The sequence below is a fragment of the Trachinotus anak genome, unplaced genomic scaffold, assembly GCF_046630095.1.
Source record: "Trachinotus anak isolate AG129_WGS33_773 ecotype Australia unplaced genomic scaffold, CSIRO_AGI_Tana_v1 ptg000001l, whole genome shotgun sequence".
In the NCBI taxonomy this organism is placed as follows: Eukaryota; Metazoa; Chordata; class Actinopteri; order Carangiformes; family Carangidae; genus Trachinotus; species Trachinotus anak.
Genome location: NW_027273852.1, coordinates 13,377,475 through 13,404,245, shown reverse-complemented (window position 1 = coordinate 13,404,245; position 26,771 = coordinate 13,377,475). Strand labels below are relative to the sequence as shown.

The 26,771-nt window shown below is 40.1% G+C and overlaps 1 protein-coding gene across 1 annotated transcript in view; it reads left to right on the top strand.

Moving 5' to 3' along the window:
• Nucleotides 1-3,448: 3,448 nt before the first annotated feature.
• il1rapl1a (interleukin 1 receptor accessory protein-like 1a) overlaps nt 3,449-26,771 on the top strand; it is a 254,557-nt gene continuing 231,234 nt past the window's right edge. The window contains exons 1-2 of the mRNA XM_071478284.1: nt 3,449-3,593; nt 3,762-3,962. The gene's annotated coding sequence lies outside the window, so the exon portion shown is untranslated. The remainder of the gene's footprint in view (nt 3,594-3,761; nt 3,963-26,771) is intronic.

Genomic DNA, 26,771 nt, shown 5'->3' with positions numbered 1-26,771 from the left:
ACTACTTTTATGAAAATTGCATTTAATCATCCTCAACCGTTATGAAAGTGAAATGATTATTGGAAGAGGTAATTGGCTTTCAACAGCAATGTGAAAGGGCCAACGGCTTGCATCGTGTTGAACAACGCTGCCTCATCTGCTGACAGACAGTATCTTAACTGCTAGTAGCTTTTTCTTCTTGTTAAATTAATTCTTCAGTTGAAGTTTGGCACCACAGAGGAAGTCGCAGTGTACCCTTTCTTAAAGGGGCACAGAATCCAAGCCTGTCCATCATAACAGAAAGTCCAACAGGACAATAAAAAGCCACTCGGGAAATATGCCAAATCTCAAAGTTGGCCCCTATATGAGATTTTGCACTTTTTCCTAGAAACAGCACATATGTTCCTTGGGGCAGGATGAACGGCTCTGCCTGGGAGAACAGGGAGAAGAGGAGGAGGAGGAGGAGGGAAAGATGAGAGTCTCCATCTGTCTGTGGATCTGGGGGGCTCACAGACCGTTGCATCTCCCCCTAGAAGAGAAAGGAATCTTGGGCAGATATCATTGAACACAGACTGTCTCAGTTTCCTGGCCTTGCGCTCCACGGCTGCCATGTTATAGCATATTATATGTTACAGTGTTTGCCAACAAAGGGATGGACAACAAAACCACATATGGCCACAGAAAATGCATATGGCTTAAATATCTTTATGCCATTTACTGTTGCAGAGCTGTCATCACAGTTGGCTTCAAAGTGGCAGCTTCAATCAGAAGATATTTTAACAATTCACAATGCATTTTTCTGTACTTTACCCCTCTTTATATTTGCACACCTTTGAGAATAAAAATATGTAATACAGCAGTATGCTAAAGTATGATAGTATATCTATTTAATGTGTGTTTGAATTTGCACGCGTGACCCTGGGGGACTGGCCAACTCCCTGGCAGACAGTGGCCATCTGGCTGATGGGCTTAGAGACAGACACTGTCTGTTGAGCACTATAACCCTTATCTTCATGCCATGTCTCAGGTGCCCCTGCCTCTCTCTCAGGTCCCCCTTCACACCTGAGATGGATGAGAGATGACAGACAAGGTTGTCTGGCATGGGAGGGACTGAAGAGGAAGGGAAAGAGGGGAGTAAAAAAAAATCACTGTTGTCAGTCGGCCAAACCAAGCAGGCACATATCATCATTCTATTGGGCATGGATCCAAATCAATACCTTGTTACTGACAATGGTAGTAGGTTTGACGTATGCTGTTGTTCTGTCCTCAGGTTGATCACACATCACCAGAGGCGTGAGTGTCCGCAGAAACATTAGTTGTGATCGAGCGAAGCAGTATCTCATGGTTAAGAAAGCGTGTTGGTTACAATCTCTGACTCAGTTTTGTTACTGATAGATGAATAGGTCTTTTAACTAATAAATCAAGGCATGCAACAATTTCCTCTTTGTGGTCAGAACAGGCCATGTGCTTGGAGCGCACATACTGTACAAAGACAAAAATAATGCAGCAAGGTGTGAAGGCGAGAGACAACAAGGGCTGCATTAAAAGAATGTAATCAGATAAGTGTGAGACGTACCAAGGGTAGAGGGGCATATAATAACAAGGAGAAAGTGTGGAAGCAAGTGCCCATGCAGACGTAGCCAAAAGTGTTGGTGCCCTTACACATCATTGCAACAATATGCTGTCCTTCCTATTTTGTCACAAAACCCTGCACATCTTTGGTTTGCCATAGAATAAAACAAAGAAGCTGTGAAAAGATGTGAATTCTTGCTTATTCAACAAGGATCCTTAAAAATGGCCTTGACAAAATAATGATAAAGTGGTGGTATACCAGTGTTCTGTAGTGATATTTCAATCAGACTATTGTCTGGTATTTGTATCCCAGGTGTCTTCAATCTTATAAGCAGTCATTTAGCCTGTTTAAATGGAGGAAAGTCCTCATTGTGCTGTTTGGTGTCATTGTCTGCATCACACCGAACAAGAAAAATTTAGAGAAAAGAACAGCTGTTTGAGAAGATAAGGAAGAAAATAATTGCAGAGCGTGATCAAGGTAAAGGCTACAAGACTCCAAGAAGCTTGATGGTCCTGTGAATACAGCTGCTAATTTTATTAAGAAGTTTAAAATCCTTGGGACCATAGTCAACCTCTGTGGACGTGGCCACAACAGGAAAATTGATCCCAGATGACTAGAAGGATTAGTCAAATGGTGGAGAAAGAACCAAGGAAAACTTGATAACAGATGCAAGGTACATCAGTGTGAGGTTACACCATACACAAAGTTAGAGCTTTTTGGCAAGTCACAATATCTCTTTCGAGGAAAAGAACAGCTTCCCCACTGTGAAACATGGAGGAGACTGACTTATGTTATGGGGTTACTTTGCTGTGTCTGGCACAGGACGCCTTGAACCTTGCAGGGCACAATGGAATCTGAAAATAATCAAAGCAATCTGAAGCAAAACATAGTGCTCAGTGTCAGAGTGTTCTGTCTCAGCTGCAGGTCAAAGCTCCCCCAACATGATAATGACCCAAAACATCCATCGAGAAGCAGCCAAGAATGGATGAAAAGAAAACATTGGACCCTTTTGAAGTGATCTCCAAAGAATCTAGATCTTTATCCAATTTAAGATCTACGAGGAAGTGAAGTAGTTCAGAAGTGTGTAGGTCTCATTAAGAACTACAAGAAGCTCTTGATTGCAGTGATTGCCTCAAAGGGTTTTTTTTTTTAACAAAATATTAGGTCAAGGGTCTCAATCTTTTTTTCCATGCTATTTTCATTTGGATAGTTTACAATAATATATTATATAAATAAAGCAACATGTCTGTTCTGTTAAAAATGGAATAGAGAAAAATGGATTCCTATTATTTTTGTCACTTTTAACCTTATTTCTTTCCTCCCAGTGCAATATTGGGGGCTGTTTCAGTTGCCAATCGTTTGCTGTGCTGCGCGGCTCACTTGCCAACTGCTGTAAAGTACACTGGGTCCCTACAGTCTGTGGTCCCTACACTACAGGTCATACAGTGGACTGTAGCTTATCATTAGCAGGCTTGAGACAGATCATGTCCTTTATGACGGCTACATGGAGGAGTAATCATGTTTGCTGCTGTGGCTGGCACTGATGAACTCCTTCGGCTTTCTATCAAGTCACCTGTTGACCTCAATTTTGCAATAGTTGCTAAAGAGGTTAGGCTTTCACCCATGTCTGTTTTTTCGTTGGTTTGTTTGTTTATTTGTCACCGATTTGCACCAAACTTTGTGAAGGGATGGGGGGGGGGGCAGATCCGGATTATTTACTATGAATCAGATTTTTTTTTTTCTGTAAGGTCTGGTATACATTGTTTGACATTGGCCTTGGCAGAGGTCCGCTCTCTACTGAGCATATTTCATATTTCATTTCATATGAACTGAAAGCAGAGTTAATTTAGTTGTGTTAATTGTGTGTCTGTATACAAATACAAACAAATGAATGCAGAGCTACTTAATCCGCAAATAAGAAAATCATTATGAGTGGTTTGCTGTGTCTGTGTCGTCATGATGACAACCAGGTCAGGTCAGGTCAGGTGACCCCGATGGCAACCATGGGAGTCTAGTAACCACGGCAAAGTCTTTCAGCCAGGTAAAAAAAAAAAACGAGACACTTCTTAAAAACGTTATGGGAAGCAAACGTCGGAGCAGTGGAGCAGCTAAGAGAGAGTCGAAACATTGAAAAGGATATCAGAGAAACTGAAATTACAATTACCATTACCAAAACACACCGTCTATCTCGACTTTTTTTTTTCGAAAGCTGGCATTACCAAGGAGCCTGGAGAGGACGATGCCCCAGCCATTAACACACCTGAGCGCCAGCATGAAACAGGCGGAGAGCCACAGTCCTGACCACCTGTCCAACGACCCCACCCTCATCTCCACCTGAGCCCCACACCAATGCCTGGACCTTCATGATGTGGAGGGGTTTTGGAAAAGAAAGGCTAGAGAGAAGCACGAGGTAGGCTTTCTCTCATATTATTATTCACACATTATGAACTGTCCTAATCTAGGGTCTATATTCTTGTCTCCAAGGTGATGTGTTCATACAATGAGTAGTAGTTGACATTGTTTTTTTTTTTTTTTTACAAAACATTTCTGTATTACTGTCTATGCCAGGTTGTGCGATATGGTGGAAATCCTGTGTGACACAGGTTACACATATTATTTGTTAGAGCTCAGCCAGCGCAGAGAAGTATGAATCAATGACTGTGCTATTGTGTGTGTGTGTGAGTGATTGAAGCTGTATGGGCGGAGGTTGGGCTGTATGTGCTCGTGTGTGCCATTCAGCTACACACTCTGGGCTAATGTGCTGATATTCTTGCTGCTGGCCCAAGAAAGTATTGCTGCAATTGTGGTATAAATCCTGTGTGATAGAATATATCTACAGGTGTTGTCCTTCAGGTTGTGATCATAGGCTGTAGCCTGTCAGTGTAAATCATGTATAAGCTAGTGGTGTTCCCAACAGCTACTAGCCTCTCCTGAGAACCTATAATTAAAATTCTTGATTGTGGGGGGTGCTCTGCATTCTTAATCCAGGAGTGACTGTTTACTTTGGGTGTGATTTAATACGGTCTGGTGTTTATATGTGCAAAAGTGATGAATACATCTGCATTTGTCTCTCCAATGACTATCTATCGATGGCATGTGTTTGATCAGGTCCCTTAAGATGGATATGTCTTCACCACTATTGCTGTCATTGCAGTCAGCTACTCTCGGTTAGGATTCCTTCAGGGTCAGTGGTTTAGGAAGTTTACACCGTGAGCCGAATTATCCACAGAGGTCTCCTTCTTTCCAAAACAAATAGACAAGGTAATCAAAACTGGTAGAAACACAGAATAAAGCCGTTTGCTGTTAAAAGTCATCCCAAAGCAGCTGTGAGCCGAGCTGCTGCTAATGTTTGCAATAGCTTTCTTACTCTGATTACTTTTGATCCAGACATTAAGGAGGTACCCAGACATATACCTTTAATATTTTCTCTGTAATGAAGAAATCAATATGTCAATATGTCTTTTATCCCACTGATGATAAATAAGTATTTCAACTCAAAAGTGAAGGTTTATGTGAAAGTAACTTCCCAACTCTTTATTTTTCAACTTCATAATCATTTTCAACAATGTCTTCAACAATGTGGCTTTCATTTGTGAAGATTATCTTGATGTACAATATGTGTAGGTATCATAAACGTTTGTTTATCATTGAGCTTATTTTCTGCAATAATCCAAAAGCCAGAGGAAAATTAGCCTTTTGTTGAGGGAACCTGGGTTTGACCTTTGACCTTTGACCACCAAAATCTAATCAGTTCATCCTTGAGTCCAAGTAAAGCTTTGTTCCAAATTTGAAGAAGTTCCCTCAAGGCATTCCTGAGATATTGTGTTTAAAACCCAAACACAAAATGCCTCTTGCCACAACTGTCACTGATGCTGTGGAAAAAAACTCATCTAACTTAATGCTGTCCTGTTGCAAATTCATGGCCAAACATTATACCTAGTGTAGTGACATCTTCTCTGTCTCCTCAAAGGTCCCTCTCTCCATCTCCTCCAGAATCTTGAACTCAAAAATAGACTGGTTTAATTAATGTTATTCTGTTCTATAGGCAATGAGTCCTTACGTTAAGGTCATGCAAGATGTCAACGGCTGACATTTTCCTCACATCCCTTACATAAACTTATTTTCTTTTACACACACACATACACACACACACACACACGCACACACAGAGAATCTTTCTCATCGTCTCACTTGTTTCTCTGTCTGTCTCGGGTGGTGGGAGGGATCAGAAATTGCCATGAGGGTCCACCCACACATTATCCCCCGGCATTCAGCAAGGTAGTAATGGAAATCTTGCTGTTTGTGCATAAATGTGAATGCGCTCAAGCGTAAGTCTGTCTGTGTGACCTTTTGACAGGGACAGGATGAAAATAACGGCGCTAGACACTGTATACACTGTATACAGCAGTCAGCTCAGAAAAGATACGCTCTGCACACCATGTTCTGTCTCTCCCATTTCCCAAATTATTTTATGCTAAGAACTTAATAGAATAATAATTGGGTTAGGCTTACATTTTTAAACACACAGTGAGAGTGAAAGGAGGGATGAGATGAAGGACAGACAGAAGGTATTAGAGTGGATACTTGATGACTCAGGAAATAATAGGGATGTCATCTCCTTCCTTTCGAATCACACATTTCATCTGAGCCACAGCTTGGATGTGATCCCCCAGCCCTGACTGTGACAGAACTCATAAACCTCAGGCGTCTTTGTACTTTCAATTTGGACAATGTTGCTTGGAATATGACACTGTGCAGCTGTAGTGTCAGACGGTGAGAGCTGAGAGCATGAGTATCAAGAGCACACTGTTATTAATAACTCATGTGCACAGGCATGGTGTTCTTGAGCTGTGCCGCTTAGAAACGCTGAATGTTACTTGTTCTAAACAGATGAGAGGAGGGAGACAATGATTGTAGCCCATTATAAAGAACCTGATTACTGTGAATGACCCTGTGAATGAGTAAGGCTTCAGTGTATCAGTAAGTCCTCTAAAACAGGGCATTAACTTGTGTGTTGAGAGATTGCATTAGTAAATGCTGGAGAATTCCATCTAATCATTGATTGATTATTTTATTAAATCTTTGTGTATTGTATCCACACACACACACACACACACACACACACACACACACACACACACACAAAGGGAAGTTTGTGAATATCAGTGTCATCCTGAAGTAAAAATTCTGTTCCATCTACAGTATGGATCACCTTTAACATTTTGTGTGGGTGGAGAACAAGCAGGCAATGGCTTGAGTTTATGGAAACTGAATCCTCACATTGTAAATATAACCCAAGAATCTAAGATGAAACCTAACCTAAAGCTTTTTTTGTTGTGTTTATAATACACAAGACCTGTTTAATGTAAGTCATGTTCTGCTGCTCAGGACTCAATATTACTAAATTGTTTTGCAGTTATGTTTTAAGGGAAACTCAAGATATTGGTTGGATTGAAGTGTTTTTCCCCTAAGGGTGTCAGTCAGAACACACAGGATGCACAGAAGTCTTCCTTACTGACTGTTCTCCCACGGCACAGTATTGCAACCATTTAGGCCAGCAGGTGTAGAGTAAAGGATGTGTGGCAAGTAATTAGAATCAAGTCACCAAACATACACAGAAAATATAACAGAATTAAAAAGAAATTATCTTATAATACTATATCAAAATGCATGAACAAGATTATAAAATACCTGTGGACACCACAACTTCCTCACACAGAACATGAAAAGAAGCCTGATGAAAGTTGGCAGCACATTGTTTAGTCAAATGAAACCAAACTAAATTTGTTTGGATCAGATGGGGTTTTCTAACATGACAATAAACTACCACACTGCAAAAATCACACAGGAGTACTGCAGAAGAAGTCAAAACAATAACCTGCCCAGCCATTTCCCCTGACTTGAATTCAATAGGAAGGAATTGGAGCATTTTAAAGAAGAAGGTAGAAGAACGGCAGAACATATCTCCACAGATCTGTGCAAGACTGGTGTCAGGAGGACTGTGTACTCAGTTTTGTTGTATACTATATATAACTACTATTTCATAATTTTTCATATGCTTTACAAACTTCATATACCTAATTATAGTAAGCCAGTTTAAAAATACATACAATACAGGCAATTATACAGCCTGCTGCTGTAATTTCCATCCCTTTGACATAACCATAAAACATGTTAATCAGGCTTCAGTAGAACACTTTGAAACTTGGAAGGTATCATCATTAAAAGCATTTCCTCATTATGGTGATAAAAACTGTAACTTTTCTCTTAATATGTGATTTGGTACAAATGAATATTACATGGGGACAGGGTTGAACACAGACTGTTATATACAGTACTCTATCTTCAATGTGCTGTGTAGAGCTGCAATGCAGTATAGACGCCCAGCCTCCTTATTCTATTGCAATTAATTATTAGTGGATCAGGGTCCTTTGGGCGAACAACATTATCAATACTGCATCTACTTGCTGCGATCAATGAACAAGTTATTTAGGGAATTGGCCACCCCCTCCTCATACAGTAACTCTTTCCTGCACACACACACAAATGTTTTAGTTTACCATCAGCACAGTCACCTCACTTACAAAACAGATACACCGCCGCATCACTTTCTATTCTTACTCCTCATAGCTTATGGCCTGAGTACTGTGTACAGACCCCCCCCCCCCCCCCCCCTTCCCATCTCCATTGCAATGAGCAGTCCATTAGCAAATGCCAATAAGCCCTCTGTAGCGTGACAGCATGTTCTCAAACAAATTAGAGCCCTAAAGACAACAGGAATATTATTATTTTCAATTCTCCATCATGTGTTCATTAATCTTCATTTAGACTTGATGAGTGTGGCAATCAAATGAAATTATATCCCTGTTTTAGCCTCTTGTGGATACCCCCTCACATGCACTCCCATCTAACGCATTCCCGCAAGCTATTGGTATGCAACAAAATTTCTAAACGACTTTAGATTAATTTTGTCTGATTAGCAGCTAAATATATCACCAACCTCTTTCAAAGTCATTAACAGCGACATAAGCGGCAGCAGAAGCAAACACATCACTGAGCAAATGCACTATCACACACAGGCAGAATCAAGACCTTTAAATATTGAAAGATAAACATCATACAGCAGCCTTTGTTTGATTATGCAAACATGCCAAATCTGTCGTGCTCGCTCTGAGATCTGAGATTGTGCCTGGTAATTAGAAGGTGTGTGCTCAGGGCCTGGCTCCATTGCTTTAAATCACTGTAATTGCCCCTGATCTCCTCTTAAAACATCACTATTCATTCCTCCATAATTACCGGCACATCTGCGGGAGCACACGTGCCTCAGCGATCTCTGACATCACTGCACAGTCTGCCTGGCCAGAGTGCTGCTGTCTGTTGGTGGCCTGTCTGATGGAGTGAGGAAAGAGCAGAGCAGCATTATGTGTAACTGTACAGACTCAAGTATTTTATGACATTATGACTGTGCTTTGAAAAACTTCCACTCTTTTCCAGCCTCCCTATGTCTTTCCACATTACGGATCAGCAGTGGTTGTACCCTTTCAAGACACCCAGCTAGGCGTCCTGCTGCTTTGTGTCTGCAAGCAAATTTCATAGCACTATTTTATTGTATAAAATGAAACCAAGCATGGAGAGAGGGTAATGGCCACACTTATGTGCTTCAGTTCGGTCCTTGATGAGAAACAGAAACACGCTAAATGTTAAAATCAGCATCTTTATGGTTTGTTTTGAAGGTATTAAGTCATTAACTGAGTGGAACCTGATGGTCATGCTAAATGAGAAGTGAAGGGATCACAAATGTGATTGCAGTTCATCCTGATAGGGACACGAAGGTCTGTACCAAATTTCATGGCAATCCATCTGATTGTCCATCCGTCCATCAGCTGTACTGATTATCCTTTTCAGGGTCATGGATGGGCTAGAGCTAATTCCAGTTTAAACTGAGCAGCCCTGGACAGATCACCTATCACAGGGCCTACATATAGAGACAAACAACCATTCACACTCATATTCACGCCTATGGGAAATTCAGAGTCGGCAATTAACCTAACCTGCATGTCTTTGGACTGTGGGAGGAAACCAGAGTACCCAGAGGAAACCCACAAAGGCACCGGGAGAACATGCAAACTCCAAACAGGAACCAGGAGGTTTGAACCCAGAAGCGTCTTGCTGTGGGGTGACAGTACTAAACGCTGCACCACTGTGCCACCCTTCATCATCTTACAGTTGTTGAGATATTTCAGTCTGGAAAGCTCTTGACAAACAGAATGACATTGCCGTCCCCTGAGCCACACAGCTCTGGGAAAATGGATCAGTTGTAAACCCTGAATATACAGTCTATATTTATGGTTTTTATATTATATAAACCAGATGCAGACAGTAGTAAATTGGCTGTTACTTTAAATAACTGTAATCACCTTTGAGGGTGGCCTGCTGCCATGCTATTGATTTAAATAGTGAGAAAGTACAGAGCATTATGCAGGACAGCTGTCTTTTGTAATGGTCTCACCTTGACACTTGGCTGGACATTTGCATCCATTCTGCTGAGTCATTGTTGACAAACTTAGGCACTTAGAGAGAGACAATCATGAGGAAACTTAGAGGTAGCGCCCGTGTGGTCCTAGGGCAGCAAAAATCACGTGTGACCCAATTCTTAGCTGTCCTAGATATAAACACTTGGCTTCCAGTAGATTACTGTCCTCCTCAGCTCATGATCAAAGACAGCTAGAAACAAACGACTGCAGTGCGAGAGATGGAGAGACACGGAGGGAGGAATGTCGGATGAGGAAGAGGATGTTAAGAAGCAAGGATTCAGACATGTAAGAGCAGGATGATGCAAATATATATGTCAAGGGGGAGCTAACGTGACATAAGCAGACCTTTATATGTGATATCATTGGCATTTCAACGTGTGTCCTCCCTTCCAGTTTCTATTTCTATCTTTCTATCTCTAATAGTGCTGGATAGTCTGCATAATCAATATTTTCATAAGAGCAATGTATGAAATGAAAATGTGAAAACAATGTGACAGTGTGAAAGCGATCGCATGTAGTGATAAACTTCAGAGAACTGTGAACATAGTGGAGCATTTAGCAACTAAACAGCCAGGTGGTTCCCTCAGGAGTTGGTAGAGACCGAGAACAGAGCTAAAATGAGAGTTACTATTGAACTTATATTTTCCAGGTGACCAGAAACAAGACTCTAAATTATGATAATGTTGCTTCACAACTGCTGCATTTGTTAATAAGCAACACGTTAACCATATCAACTGAAAAGATTGACTGTTACAGCCCCAAATAATACGTTTTGGTTTTTTTTTAATGAATTTTTAAATTCTAATTCGATGAAGAAGTCACCTTGATATTTAAAAATCCAGCACCTTCTTTAACCAAGGAATATATTGTTAATCATTATTAAGCTTCATTAACCTTCAAGCCACAGTGTGAAATGTTTTGGACGTTAGTGGTAGTATCAAAACCACTCAGTGGCTGCCACACCACATCTCCATGGACGGACCTGAAGACACTTGAGTATGACTGGGCTGAAAGCAACTCAAACAGAGCACAAATTGTGAACACTGTTGTGCTGTTGTTTTTTCTCCAGACTAAAGCTTAAGGCATAGTTTGAAGTTCTGTAACATATAGGTTCTACGTATAGTGGCTTTAATTTCTTACCTTTGTTGTACAGTAGAAAATCTAAATATTGTGTTGTCAATTTAAAAAATCAGCAAGGCGAAAACACTGCTTTCATGAAGCAAGCAGTTTGTTAGCATATAGTGGAATGGCACAGCAATGCCCAATACCAGCAGCATTTACAGTTAATGATTAATTGCTAATGAATTACATTTAATTAGTTTTGTAATTCAGTAGATGAAAAAGATGCAGCATCAGATTTCTGGGTAAATGACTTAATTTGCAGCCTGCCTCATGGTGATTAATCTTAGTGAGTGAGGTTACTGGACAAAGATGTATATTTTTCTACATTGATGCATGTGTCCATAGCTACCACCATAGCTGGTGGTAAAAGAAGGACTCAGAATTTCTACTTGAGTAAGAGTAACAATACCCTAGTTTAGAAATACTTTGCTACAAGTAAAAATTCTGCATTAAATATTTTTACTTAAGTAAAAGTGCACACAGTGGCTACAGAAGGTATTCAGGCCACCTCACCTTTTGAAAAGATTATGTTGGAGATTAATTTCAAAAGTGTGAAATTTCAATATTTGCCCATCAGTCTAGACTCAATAACCCATAATTGAAAAGTGCAAATATATTTTTTGAAATGTTGGTAAATTTGTTGAAAATCAAAAACTGAAACCTCTCATTTACAAAAGTTTCAGACCCTTAATTCAGTACTTTGTAGAAGCCCCTTCGGCAGCAATTACAGCTTTGAGTCTTTTTAAGTCTCTACAAGCTCTGCGCACCTGGATTTGAGCAGTTTATCACATTCTTTGAGGCAGATCCTCTAAAGCCCTGTCAGATTGGGTGGGAAGTGTCTAAACTGCCATGTTCAAGTCTCTCCATGGATGTTCTGTTGGGTGTAAATCCTTGGCAGGGTCACTCAAGGACAGTCAGAGACTTGTCCTGAAGCCACACCAGCATTGTGTTGGCTGTGGGCTTCAGGTCATTGTTGTGCTGAAAGGTGAACCATCACCCTAGTCATAGGTCACAGGGACTCTGGAGCAGGTTTTCTTTAAATCATATTCTGTAATGTCATTATTTATCCTAAAAAAATCTCCCCTGCAGCCTTTATCTAATTTTTTCTCATCAGTACACCAATGTTTCCACTTCAGCTATTCCATTCAGCTTTTCATGTGGATAGTACTTTGTATACTATTAAAATGAACCATCAACACGACATTCAGTCCTGGTGCAACACAGTATCTGACAGAAGAGGGGTAAACCTGGACAACACAACACTGGAGAGGCTTATTTCCTCATTTATTACATATTCACTCTCTGTCACAACCTGTGTGGCTGCAGGGTTAACCGGCGCCGACATGCAGTGGAGCATTCATGTCCTGTCCTTGTCTCTCTGTTTCCCAAGCTCCATCACTCAGGCTCATGCAGAGGCAATATTAATCATCATAACCTCCCTCCATGCACAAACTGCAGTAATGAAAATAAAACACACTCTGATGCTCATTTACTAAAGCTAAATCTATCAATAACTGTAGCTCATTTATTTAAGCAATAATCAGCACAGTGTCCTCAGGGCTTTGGTGTGGAAACTGAATCTTCTCTTTTGTTATGTCTTTAGATCACAAAGGAGACATACAATACCTTCATGTTAAACTGTCCCCTCTCTTTTCCACCCTATTGTTAACTGGGAAGCTTCATCATGCAGTGGTGGAAATAACTACATAATAAGTTCATTTACTCCAGTACAGTTTAAGTACAGTTTTAAGTAGGAATGTAATGGTATTTGTGTCATGCTGTTTGGTTTGCATTATGATCCAAATGAATGTAATCTAGCTTTAATCATGCACGTTACGTGCATAATGTTTGGTATTCTGATGGTCAGTCTACTGACATGTTAGCAAATAAGGTCATACAGCTACAGTGAAAGAAAAAGAGTGAATGTACAGATACATTTCTAGATGCTATACTTGAATAAATCTTTATTTTATTATTATATTATTAGTTATTGATTATTTATATTTGATAACCTTCTGAAGCTATTTAAGTAGATTGCAGCAATATCATTAATACTTAGATGATTTAGGTGTGTGTATGTTTTTTTCACTTTATGTGCATTTGTTGTGTTTTAGAAACAAGTCATCCAATTTGAATTATGTCCATTTTGTCACTGGGTTACACGTTCACAAGGTTACAATTAAACATTGATACTTACAAGTTAAAGTCATAACTAAATAAAAATAAGAAATTTCTTTTTTCACTGTCCCAAAAACATAACAAACTGTGGATTCAAAACTAAGGTATGTACCAAAATGTCACTACATCTATAAGGGAAATACTGTTTTTAATAATGCTGTACTACTCAACTAAATTCATATGCCAGTTATTTTATGAATTTAATCAAGTTGTAGATCGTGAGAAAATTCATTGGCAGCTATTTTGATAAAGGATTATTTGTCAGTTATAACCTCTCAGTTGTAAGGATTGTCTCATGACGGGGTCAGCAATTAGTTTCAATCGTGGGCCTTTTTTTTTTTTGTCATTGTTCACTACTGAGGAAAACATGTTTCATTTTTCACTTTCTTTCTTTTAATTCATTTAAGAAAAACATTGATTCATAAAACTGGTTATTCTAGGATTGTATCCGAGGACAAAAATAATTTTTAGCTTTAGTAATTCTACTTTAGGGCTGACAGAGCTACAGCAGCACGTGTTATAATTTCTTTGGTAAAAAATGACTCATATGAGGATGTATTTTTTGTGTTACACTATGCATATGCTACTGGGTATTACGTGAGTTTTGTATTTACATTTCTGTCTACAAAAGACTTGAGAAAAAGCATGTGAAAGTGTCAGGGGACCAAATATTTTTGCTGGCGGGCCAGATCTGGCGCATGGGCCACTACTTGCCTTACTACAGCCTTATGTGATCTTTTGTCTTATGTGATACAAAAAATGAACATCTGTGGGTTTACATTTTCAGGAAGCAATGAATCAATTAAACAAGAAAATGATTAGTAGATTATTCAATAATGAAAATATTCAGTAATAGAAATAATCATTTGATGCAGTCATATACTACTCATACAGATTGAGATATTACATGCAAAACATATAAGTTTATAAACATGAGGAATTGTTATAGATGACACCATGCAAAGACACTATAAAATATAAAGCAGTTAAACTAGTGCAGGCTCAGTTAGCTACAGTTGACACGGTAATATATTTGCAACAATAATCCAGTAATATAATATAACACTGTTAGGGGCCATTCTACTCCATAAAGAGTACTTTTGTTTGTACTTACACATTACAGGTCTTTTACTTTTAATGGAGGATTTTTAAATTGTGGTAGTAGTAAACAATCTGAAAACGTCTCACACCACTGTCATCCTGCCAGAAATGATGCGACATTCTCTACAGTAAACTTTAAAGCTGCAACATAAGAGGGTAACATTGCTTTAGGAGTATGTTTCTCAGCTCAAAGGTTGACTTTCCCACGCCAGTTTCCAAGTTTTTCTTAAAGGTGATTTAACAACCCTTTTGCACAAAGGAACATTCCTATAGTGCATCTGCCACAGAAGAATAGAACAAATCAGATTGTGTGAGTTCCCTGATGAAACAGAGAAGTATTTCTGCTTGGTGTCATCATACTCATTATGAGACACCCATTTATAGATCTGAGAAGGTGCTCTCATATCCTTAGAATAGCCATGAGGTCAAATTGAGAAGAGCTTTACTTTAAACAGACTGAAGTGTGCCAGGCACAAGTCTGAATTATGTAGCACTTCACACGGTATCTCCTATATTCCTTGTAATGCACTGATGTTTGTACATTGAATGACTAATTCCTTTCATTTACCATTCTGTTGTACACTTACTGTGTTACTCACTTGCTGAAAGTATTTGGAAGGTGCTTTGCTATATATTTCCCCGGGCTGCTATAAAAACCAGCCTTGTACTGTATGAGATGAACAATAAGATGTACTATTGCACATCTGAAAAGATTAGACAATTAATCCACTGGTGGATATACAGGAATTTAGTCAGCAATAGTTTTAAGGATCGATTTAGCATTTAAATCCTTTCATCAATCAAAAATGTTAATTAATGTTTGCTTTTCCCAATTTTTTATTATTGCAAATGGAATACTGAAAATAACCTGTAGTTGCAACCCTACAGTTTATTTGTGAGTGTGAGTGGTTCTCAGTTGATGCATATAATCAATTTAGATTTAAAAGGTAAGATCAGTCTTTGGCGGAGCTGCTAGTAACTCACAGACATCTAAAACATGAAAAAAAGCTCCTCAGAAGATACTGCCTTTTTAAGAATATGATTAAAAGTATTACAAGTTGTATAATCTTTAAAATGCATTGTATTTTCCAACCGTGTCATACATTTTATAATGCAAAATCTTAGTGTGAAAAGTAAATACTGACTATTTCTGTCAGATAAATGAAGTGGAATACATTTTCCCACTGAAAATTTCTCTGGCTTGTGTAAAGGATTGAACTATTTATATAGTACCTTATCACTCAATGGGCCTGTACACAGCAGTGTTTCAACTCTCAGCAGCTGCATTAGTCTCCAGACCGTGTGCAGAGTTTCATGGGTGAGTTTAATTCAGATGAGGGATAAAATATTGATTACTGCTGAGTGAATATAGAAAACAACAGCTTTGTTGTAACCACAAAGACAACTTAATAGTAAAGCCAAGCATGAAAAAGATTGCCTGGTGAAACAAAGAATTCCCTCCCTCTCCTGGAGTGTCTGGATATCTGCCATGAGAATAATAAGACACCACATTCAAGCACTGTTGAGCACTGGTGTAACAATACACGTTTGAAATAACTATCAGAGGGACCATTCACACAACCTTTGGTTAATCACCTAACTGCCGTCTTCTGTTCTTCACGTCTTTTTCTCTCTTACCCTGTGCTCAATACACCTCCACACAGCCCAGGAATCTCATTCATCATTGCCTGTCCAGAGTGGATATTAGTAACCCCACCACAGCATGCAAGAGTGTATTATCTTCCCACCGCTTGTCTCCTTACTTCATCAGAGAGTTGCCCTAATGGAGTAATTTCCAGAAAGGCTGAGCAGCTGATTACAGCTCTGTTGTTGGTCTGGCCATGTTTGCTCGTGAGTCATTGTGTTGATTCACACTGACTTCTCTGCTGTTGTTTCTGTGGGCACTGAGGTCTGCTGTGACCTCCTGTATGTGAGCATTGTCTTGTTCACTCACTAAAGTCAGGAACTGGCACGCATACAAAATACTGTGTACCAGTGGTAGAAAATAACTGAGTACATGTACTAGGTTTGGGCGATCTCATCCATAGTCAGATTGTCCTACAGTGCCTCTATGAAAAAAAATTAGACTCTCTCTCTGTTGCTTGGAGTGAAGAGAGGCATAGTAAGATGACATTTTTAAGGCTATATTAAAACTAACTAACTGTGATCAAACAGAGCATTAATTATTTACATTTATTAATTAGAGAATTCACAATATTCACTTGAAATCAGGAGGGGGTGGCCCGTAGAAGCAGCTGTTTATGGCTTGTTAACAGTTCTCTCACTCAGTCTTTACTCAGTCTAGTTGGAGTTCCTTGTAATGTTTCAGATGTCTCTGAGCTGTTAGCAGTTCAACCAAAGAGACAGTTCCTCTCTAAACTTCTTAGATGCTTTTACTGTTTGAATTGGATTTATCGTGTGACCCTCAGGAAGTGGTCAAACTCTAGGTTGTGAACCACTAAACTAAACTAACTCTCTATTAAGTACTTTAAGTACATTTTTCTGATGACACTAATAATAATAGAGTAATAGAGTATTTTTACTGTATTGGTACGTTTACTTAAGTAAAGGAGCTGAGTACTTCTTCTGCCACTGGTACACACTTCCCTGAGCAATCAATTTAATTTTCATGTTAAAAGAAGTAATAGATCCAGCTTTCAAATGCTTAAGGATGCATTAAAAGTACATCTTGTGCGTGCACTCAAAGCAGGCTGAGAGGAAGAAAGTTCTGAGGTGTCTGTTCATTCTGTGAATATCATCCTGGTGACGGCTTATGGTAAAGAGCGCAGGTGTTAAAGGGCTTATTGAGCATATGGCAACTCTCAGAAGACTTCCTTTGAAATCCCTTCCCTCCGTTTTTCCCCTTCAACCCACACAAATCTCACCTAGTTTATATTCTCAATGCAGACCCACATACGTCTCCCCGAGCCCTCGGTCTATGGGTGGCATTATAGACTCAGCAGGGTGATCAGTGGGGGTCAGAGCCAGCATTTAACCCTCTGCAGCCCCAGTAGCCTCTCTCTCTACTGGACACCTCGTCTTCTTTCACATGGGGAGGGGGCCGTTGACTCAGAGGTGAGACCAGTGATGTGCTACAAAGGTTGAGATGTTTCTGAAAGAGAAGAGTGACAGATAGAAATCACACCATCAACACCATTAAGATCAGTCAGGGACACACAAGGAAGGATACTGCTTTCTTTCCTTCCTCTCACGCACCCCTCTCTGTCCACGGATGAGCCCAGATCTTTACATGTAGAACTTGAGATACTATTTTAGTTACAACAACAGGGATTTCTGCGTGGAGAGATGTAGAATATGTTCATTGTTTGTTGAGAAATGCATGTGCTTGCATCTTTGTTCATGTAAAATTCAAACTGATTGGGGGAAAAAAATATATATATGTAACTGTATGTATGAGGTCCCAATCCCTTGCCAGAAAGACAGACTGAGAGAAAACAGAAGTGGAGGAGCCAAGAGGGAGGGGTTCATTGAGAATTTGGGTCATAGATTGCCAAGAGGGATCATATTATGTGTCTGTGTGCATGTGTCTCTGAATGTGTATGTTTACGTGGTTATTTTTCTGTCTGTGTGTACTGTCACGTGTGCATGAATCAGGTACACAACAGATTTCTTGATTAAAACCAATTAAAGTTTTAATGTTGTCTTTCATATGGAGAGTTGTTCTCTCTGCAGGAAATAAAATAATTTGATAAGACAACAAAGTTACTGAAAAGCAATTAAATATCAATCTTAAATGTATATAAAATATACATTTTTGAAATGTTAGCAGGATGGCCGTAGGGATGGCACTGATAGTTGGTGGATTGCGTGGTCGGTCCACCACTTTGGTCAAGACTGAAATATCTCAACATCTATCGATGGATTGCCATGAAATTTTGATTTAGTTCCCAGAAGATAAAGCCTGATGACTTTGGTGAGCCACTGACTTTTCTTTGGTTGACATTTGTGGTTGTAAGTGAAATGTGTCATGAACCACTGGATGAACTGCCATGGAATTTGGTACTGTGACAGCCACTGTCCCCGTCAGTGCTCCTCCTGCCGTCTCATGTTTTTCCCTGATGAATAGAGCCAACTAACCTGATGTCTTTCACCTAGGCAGGATAGGCCTAGATAAATGCATGAGTCCTCATTCTGTCTCTCTCTCACACCACCATCATCCACCCTTTTGGTGGATACTTCACATTCAACACTGCAACCACTCACAAACTACAGATCAATTATGTTGCTTCTTATCTGAATTTAAAACAAAATATAGCTTGAATGACTTGAAATCCAGTGTGGTCTCCCTCTTTGTAGCTAACTCCCTGAGCCTGGGCTGTGTCTGAACAAACATTCATGTCCCCCTCAGGATGAATTGTTTTAACATTGACAATTCCATAACTTTTAATCTAGCACCACCATCTGCTCTAAATTTGCCAATACTTTGGTTTATGACTATTTACATATACCTGCAAAAGTAATCACATTCCCATCAGCCTCAGCTAGACTTTGAATTTAGTGCTAATTTGCAATAGCAAATGCTTTTATGCTATATTGAGATAGTGAACATGGTAAGCATTATACAACATATTAACGTTGTCATTTTGAGCATGGTAGAATGTTTATGTTAAAGCTAACAGCTTCACACAGCTGCAGAAATCAAAATTATAAAAACAGATTGTTCTGTTTTGTAATTTTTGTCACAAAATGTTGTTTTTCCCTGTGTGCCTTCTCACAACTGATTTTTGTATATGAAATTAATTTTGGTCGAAAAACTTTTACTTTCACTGCGAGAATTCACTTTTTCATTATCACCAGCCCTTTTAAGACACACAGACATGCACATGTCAGTATCCTCCACTGCAGGGTCACAGTATAGTGGGTCAGCCAAAAACCACCCTGTCTGGAGCACTGATCTGTAGCTGTTAAGGGCCTCGCACAGAGGCATGCTTTTGGCAGAGATGTAAGGCGCTATGGGTGAAATGCCAGCCTGTCTCTAAGCGCTGGCCTGCATCCAACGAACACTCTCCCATGAGGTCGAGGGTGATTGGACCACTGACCTCCAGAGTGATGATCAGCCTGTTTAACGGCATGGATAATGGGACATCATCTATTTGTGAATAATGTGAATATAGTTACTGTGCTGATAAAAACTCTCAAAAGTAGCTCATCTCTGAAGCCTCTTGGCTGGGTTTATGTGTTTGATGAAGTGTTTAATGTTCAGCACCAGTGGAGTGCTCTTATTTTGTGGCTCTCGTAGGCAGCCATGGGTGCAGGGATAACCTAGTAACTCCAGCCTCTGTCTGTCATTCACTCCAGTGAGTTGCAGGATTCATTGTGAATCTCCTCTGTTTATTCAGCTCAGGGGTTTGGGGGGGGGCACTACACTGGACTGTCATCGCATGACCCCACAGTGCCATAGCTCAGGGAGATGCCCAGTGGACTCAGCATATCTGCACTCATCTCCTGTCAATCATATCAACTAGGAGGCAACATGCGGTCAGAGGTGATGCTTAAATGTTTTCTTTTTGCCACACTCTGTCACAATGTCCTGAATGGTTGTAAATATTGTTTTGACATAAGAATAGAACGTCTTCATGGTTTAGCACTCGAGCTGACTCAAGGACTCTGCATTCGCTAGCACTTTATCAGGCAAAGATGGATTCACCTCTGATTATAGTTTGTGAAAGGCACAGCAGTGAAGCATACTCACCCCAGGAGGAGTATTCATGAGTAATCAGATTTTTTTTTTTTAGATTTTGGAAAGATTAGCTTCTGATCTTTCTTTGCTGTGAGTGAAAAGAAGATGGTGCGATTGTTCACAGTTTGTACAATGAAGCACATTGATTGTTACATTTTAGTGTCATAAATATTGAAAGGAAAGAAGTATGTATTTAGAAGCTGGAAAAAATCAAAGCTGGAAAGGCTGATTGACAAAATAGCAGATGGATGGATGGATGGATGGATGGATTGATTCATCTATGGAGGATCCTGGTTTGAACCTTCTCCTTTCTGCCCATTGACTGGAATTTGTGGACTATTTGCATATAATTGTTAAACTAAGTTAGAGATCAGAGGAAAGATTAACAATCAGTCTGCACACAGGCCAGTGTTATCCAGGAATTTCATAGAAAGAGATTTGGTTAAGGACAGGCTGTGTTTAATTTGCACAGAATGAAGCTGTTGAGACTTTGTTAGTTGGCCTGGAAGCACAGTTTAATAGCCTGGAATGAAATCGTGGGATGGAAAATGAACCACGCAGTGGGAGAAAGCAGTCAGGAAGCAGTTTTTAGTCTAACTTGAGGTTTAGTCACTGGACCTATTTTATTCTGCTCATGTTTCTCTATAAAAAGAATGCACATTCAACTTGTGGGACCTTGGCACAAAGATATACGCACTGTATGGACACACAAGCCATAAAGAAGTCACATATGCATTATAACTGTGGCGCATCGCTCACGTTCTCTTTTAATGTTTTAATTTACATTATGCAGCATATTTGTCACCTTCTCTGATTACTGTTTTAGCCTTGGGAGTCACTGTTTCGGCTTTGACTTTTCTGTTACGCACACAACTGTCATGGCTGCGCATCGACATCTGTGAGTGCTGCGATAGTTTAGGCTAATGTTTTAATTGGTTCCTAAGAACAGAGGGCAAACCAAATTGCTTTAGTGTCCCAGAGGCTTTCTCTCTTAATGAGATATTCTCCCCTCTCAGGATCAGAGGGGTCCTGACCCACGTGTCGTCACCAGGATATTATTGTAGCACATTCCCCTCTCTCTGATGAAGCGCACTGAGAGGTTAATGAAAGCAGAAGTCAAGGGGATGGCTGTTCACACAAAGGAAAGTGCTACTTTCAGACACAATCTACTGTAAAGATATTTTACACACATTCAGATGTTCATTCACCTTCAATCAGACCAGTTCACCTGTACCTCACTACCTACTACGGGGGACTCCATTCTGCATACAAAATTAAATTTTAAATTAGATCTCTGAAAGTACTGTGTGGTCCTCTTCTGCGACCCATACCACTGTCCATCCTCCCCTTTCATTGGCTGATAAAAGAGGAAGAAAAAAGAAGACAGCACAGAGCAGAGAAGCTGACGTCCTTCACCTGTGGCCACCCGCGACAAAGGCTTTCTAAAGAGGAACGGATAAATGAAAAAAGATTAGAATCTGTGTGGGCTGTCAGTGTGGAGTGGCTACATTTCCTGTATGGTCGCTTTACTGTGACAACCAAGAGGAATGAAGTGAAAAGACAATGAGAGGGAAAGAAACCAGTTAGATGGCCACTGGTCCCCAGGGCATTTTCTTACTTTTCAAAGGGCCTTTTGTTTATACTGATGATAAACCTGAGATATGAGAGATATGAAAGCAGTCCTACTCTGCTGATAACAGCATATATGACACCTACCTCTTTCCCGCCAGCGAAGCAGAGATGTAGCAGATACCTAGAACTGAGATCTTATTCTGTCTGCCTCAGGCCCCACAGCACCACCTCTTCCTTGCTTAGTCCTTCTCTATAAGCCGCTTAATTGATCTGATACACATCATTTAACCCCCCAAGGGTCTGTTGGATTAAGAATCACCTGACAATCTTAACCTGTAATCCATTCAAACTTAAAGCCTGATGATAACCTCATGTCATGAAAAAAAGAAAAAGAAAAACACACTGTTGCTATTTACAGCAGCAACCAGGTTAACAACATGTGTGTCAATAAAAAAGGTGCTTTTTCTTTATCAAGAGAGCTTAAAGTCCCCCTCCACACAATGTACTCTGCTTTTTAACCTTTTCCATGATTGAACTTAACTTGGCAAAATTATGTATGTGCAGATTTTGACACTAGAGGGCTGTTTTACACATTTAGCTGCTAAAAAAAAAGTTTCTCCGTGCTCAACATAAAGTTTATGATAATGATTTTGTGACATCGCAGCTACTTTGGCAATCAGTCATGGTTAAAACTCGACACCTCCAGTGCGCAAATACTAACAGGGGACAGTGAAGTAGATCCTGGATTTTTTAAATAAGGGAGAATGAGTGCATGTGCTTTTAATAAAGTTTAACCATATTTATTCAAAACACACGATTTTTATGTCTACAAACATTTGTACAGTGGCTTTTAAATTTTGAGGAGTGGAACCAATTCACAATGAACGCACTGGCATTGACATGAAAACAATTAACGCCTTCTTGTTTGTTCCTATCCAATAATATTGCTGTATTCCTGAAGTCATTAGAATTTGTGCAAATGATTGGCTCAATTAAATCAATATAATAGCGATAACGACTTGTGGATTAATCCTTTCTGCTTCAACAGCGCATCTGATGCACCTGTTGTGCTGCTGTTTCTCCCGCTGTAGCTCTGCTGCGGCGGAACGCTCACTCGAGCCCAAGCAGGGGCAGGTAGCCACTTTGACTGACAGCCTGATTTGCTGCGTTCTCTGTTGCTGTTCCTCTCCACCAAGCTGAGAAAATTAGATCTACAGTCGCCGTGCTAATGTCAATCAAATGCCTCTGTTGCTTCTATTATACCCCAGCGGCTGCTTTTGTTTATGTGTTTGTCATGTGTTTATGTGCCAGCATATGTTAGTGAATTAAGTGTGTATGTGTTTTAGTCCTGTGCTGCAAAAATGAATGCAGTGACCTGCAAAGGCAAAGTCATATGGAGACATGCTTTCTCATAATGCAGTTTGGAGAAGGGGGTTTGGCTAGTTTACCGTGCTGCTAATCTAATAGAGGCTGACTTATGGTTGGGAGTTGAAACTTTAGAGGGGGAGGAAATGCTGCAGCTAACTCTGAGAATCCCTCTTGTGGTATTATAGGGGAAGCAGATCATACAAGCAGAGGGGTGGGGGGCAGATTTTCACGGCAGGAACAGTCTGCCTCAGCTGGCCTAGTCACCGTCTCATAACGTGATATGGCTTCTCGCCTCATTGGCTCTGCATCGCAGCATATCATGACAGGAGCTGAGCGTGTGTGCGTGTGTGTGTGTATGTGCCCGTGCGTGCGTGTGTGTGTGAAGGCGTATTTTAATTCTGATTGCTGTTTGCGTATTACAGTAGACTGTGAGTATGTGGGTGCTTGATCTACTCAGTGATGCTCTGCCAGGAAGATTCGTCTCATAGCCTATCCAGAGACAGATACAGTCATTACAGTGTGCAGCACAGAGCTACGGAAAAAACACTGCTGCTGCAAAACAGAGCTCTGACCCAGATCCCAGACGAAGACGGTTTTTCATCTTCTCTCTCTCTTTTTTAGAACAAAGGCTCATCTAGCCCTCAGATATGTGCCTCCATACCACTCATCTCTGCATTTCCACCATTTTCTACTATTTCTGTGTTTTGGGTTTTTGAGATAGAATCCCACTGGCTGGAAAGGATGCTCTCTGGAGTCTAATTGATGAAAGGGCGCCATCCGGTCTTAGCATGCTCCCCAATTAGGAAAAAGTACAAGGCAGAACTTTAAAAAAATGGTATGTATATTGGGCATCCAGATGAGTGTGTGTTTAGAACATCCTTGGTTGATTTGAACTTCCTCATCACTCTTTAATCAAACTGCACTCTGTGACTTTTCCCAGCTGTGTTTGTGTAAGGTTGCACAGCGCTGCCATTTCAAAGAGTATTTCTCATCGTGCCAAATCATATCGACCTTGTCCAAGGGCCTGTACTTCACTACGTGTCATTCTCCCAAGATTCTTCTAATTTCATGGAAAATTAAATTAACATAAAATCAATTAATACATTAATTAGTCTTCTTTAATTACACTAACTGGAGTATAGTTTTTGCTTTCAATTATTTATTCCATAATTAATAGGCTGTAATTAGTATGGCTGATATCAATATTAAACACCACGATAATCCCACTGAGTGAAGTGGACATCTGAAGCTCATTAACAAGTTGCCAGGACCAATAGGAGGTCTGGTGCCTCCCTGAGCAGCCAATGGTACAACAGAAGGATCCGCTTTGAACTCTGCTGCTAATAAGGGACATGGCCTCTCATTTTGCATACAGTCTGCTGTGTATTGATTCTTAACAGGTTAATTACGTGATGAATTTTCCCTGCGGCATGACGACAAAGCTTTGTCAATTTTTTAGCGACCCATGCTAATTGTCAGCACTCACACGGATAACTAGTATTCATTGTAGCATTAAATCTATTACACAAATTGAATTATGCCTCATATATATATATATATATATATATATATATATATATGTGTGTGTGTGTGTTTCATCTTTTTTGAAAGAAATGGGTAATTAAATTGAATTTGATATTTTAATGGGGACAACTTTAAAACACAGTTTTCTTGTTACAGACAATCAACTTTTTGAAGAACCTGAAATGCTGGTTAATAATATAATGAGACTTAATGCAGTGTTGAAATGGTTGCTAATCTTTCTTTGGTATTATTATACATTCAACTCCTGATTTTTAAAAGCTATGGAAAAAGTGAGGGATAGTACCTTGATTTTAGATGCTGCCAGATACTGAGTGTTTGTTTCTTTTCTGTCTTCTTTCTTTTATCCTCACTCGCTCACTGTCTCTCTTATCTAGCTGCTAGGACTGCAGCTCAAGGTGATACGGCAGCTAATTAGCAGAATTATCAGTGACCCCGTTAACAAGCCCGTCATTTAAACCTGTACTTCTCCTCTGAGAGTCCAACACTTCTGCCTGGAGCCCAGAGAGAGGGAGGGGGAGAGAGAGTGAAATAGCAAATAACAAAGACACCTAAAGACAGATAGAGAGAGAGAGAGAGGGAAGAGAGACAGAATGACAACCAGCAGGAGGCAGACAGAGAAAGATGTGAAATCAGCACATGCATGAAAATGTGCTTGATGGCATTGGGAGGATGAGAAGAGACGGATGGGGCATGTTGAAAAAAGCCGTGAATTGAGAGGTTGAATTCCACACAAAGAGGACAGAAAGGTGGCATTGCACTGCAGATGAAATAGAGCAGTTTGTAGTTGATGGCTTAATCTGGGAGAGTATTTTCCAAGGGAAAGAGCAGAGGAGTAATGAAAAAAGAGGATGAATAGGCCAAAGTAATGATTTGAGTGTAAATGAGGATGGACAGCCGTGCTCTTCCTGAGCTGTCCTCACCCCTGAGTCTTTGACGGCCCACAGCATACAGATGGCACTGCTAATTACATACTGCAAAGGGAGAGGGGCAGCTCCTGCCTTCTCACACTGCACAATCAAAATCTGGAGGTTGTGATGTGCATGTGTCTGTGAGTGTCTGTCTGTGCAGTTTCCTCAATTGTCTTGCTGACATGTGTCTTTTAAGTTGCTAAAATTGTCTCCCTCTCATCTCCATGTCAGAGGAAGCACCTTTTAAGATAGCTGCCACAGCTGGACACCTCATTAGTGGCCAAACAGACAGAGACAAACACGCACACAAACACATGTAGACATTTGGTGTTTACATGCACTGTGTGTGTCACACACACTGTGTGTGTTACACTTAAGGTGTTACAAGGTAGAGTAAAGTATGGCAGCTCTAAAGTTTGCTTTGTGGAGTTATTAAGTAGAATCAAAAAGCATGTTCCTTAAAGTTGTGATCCTTAAAGTTTCAGTCTGGTTGATTTGTGTGACACTTGTGTTAGTGGTATTAAGAGCAAGTGCAGTTCAGTAATATGACAAACACCTCTTGTGTCCAAAGAAACCAACGTTGTTTCAATTACAAAATCAGTCAGTAAAGTTTCCCCCCACAATCTGGTTTTGTTGCTTGTTGCTACAGTCGGAGGTGTACAGCCTGCAGCCATACATCTAACACCTCCCTCCTGAACCATTACTCTGCAATATGTGAAAAAATGCTGATAATGACTGTTTACTTGTTTTGTAAAGGGATTGTTCAGAAATTATTGCAGCCAGCTATGACTGCTTCACAATAAAAGCCACCTGTATTGCACCAGTCTAATACATTTAATATGAAGCTGCAGCAGAAGAAAATGTCCTGTTGGCATATAGCAGTAACTTAATACAGCTCTGATAAAGCTGTATGAGAGTGAACAGTAAAGGCAGAGACTGAAAAATTAAAACTACTACATAGAGAGAGAAGTACATGTAAATACACTGAATGGCTGTTGCTGAAAAAATGTCTGTGCATAATTCATATCAGAAACAGATTTAAATAACAAACACATATAAATCCGAACCAGTCTGTGATACCCAGCCTCACTGTCTGCACATCATCCTTTAACCCCCTGCACACACGCACGCACACACGCACGCACACACGCGCACACACACGCACACACACACACACGCACACACACACA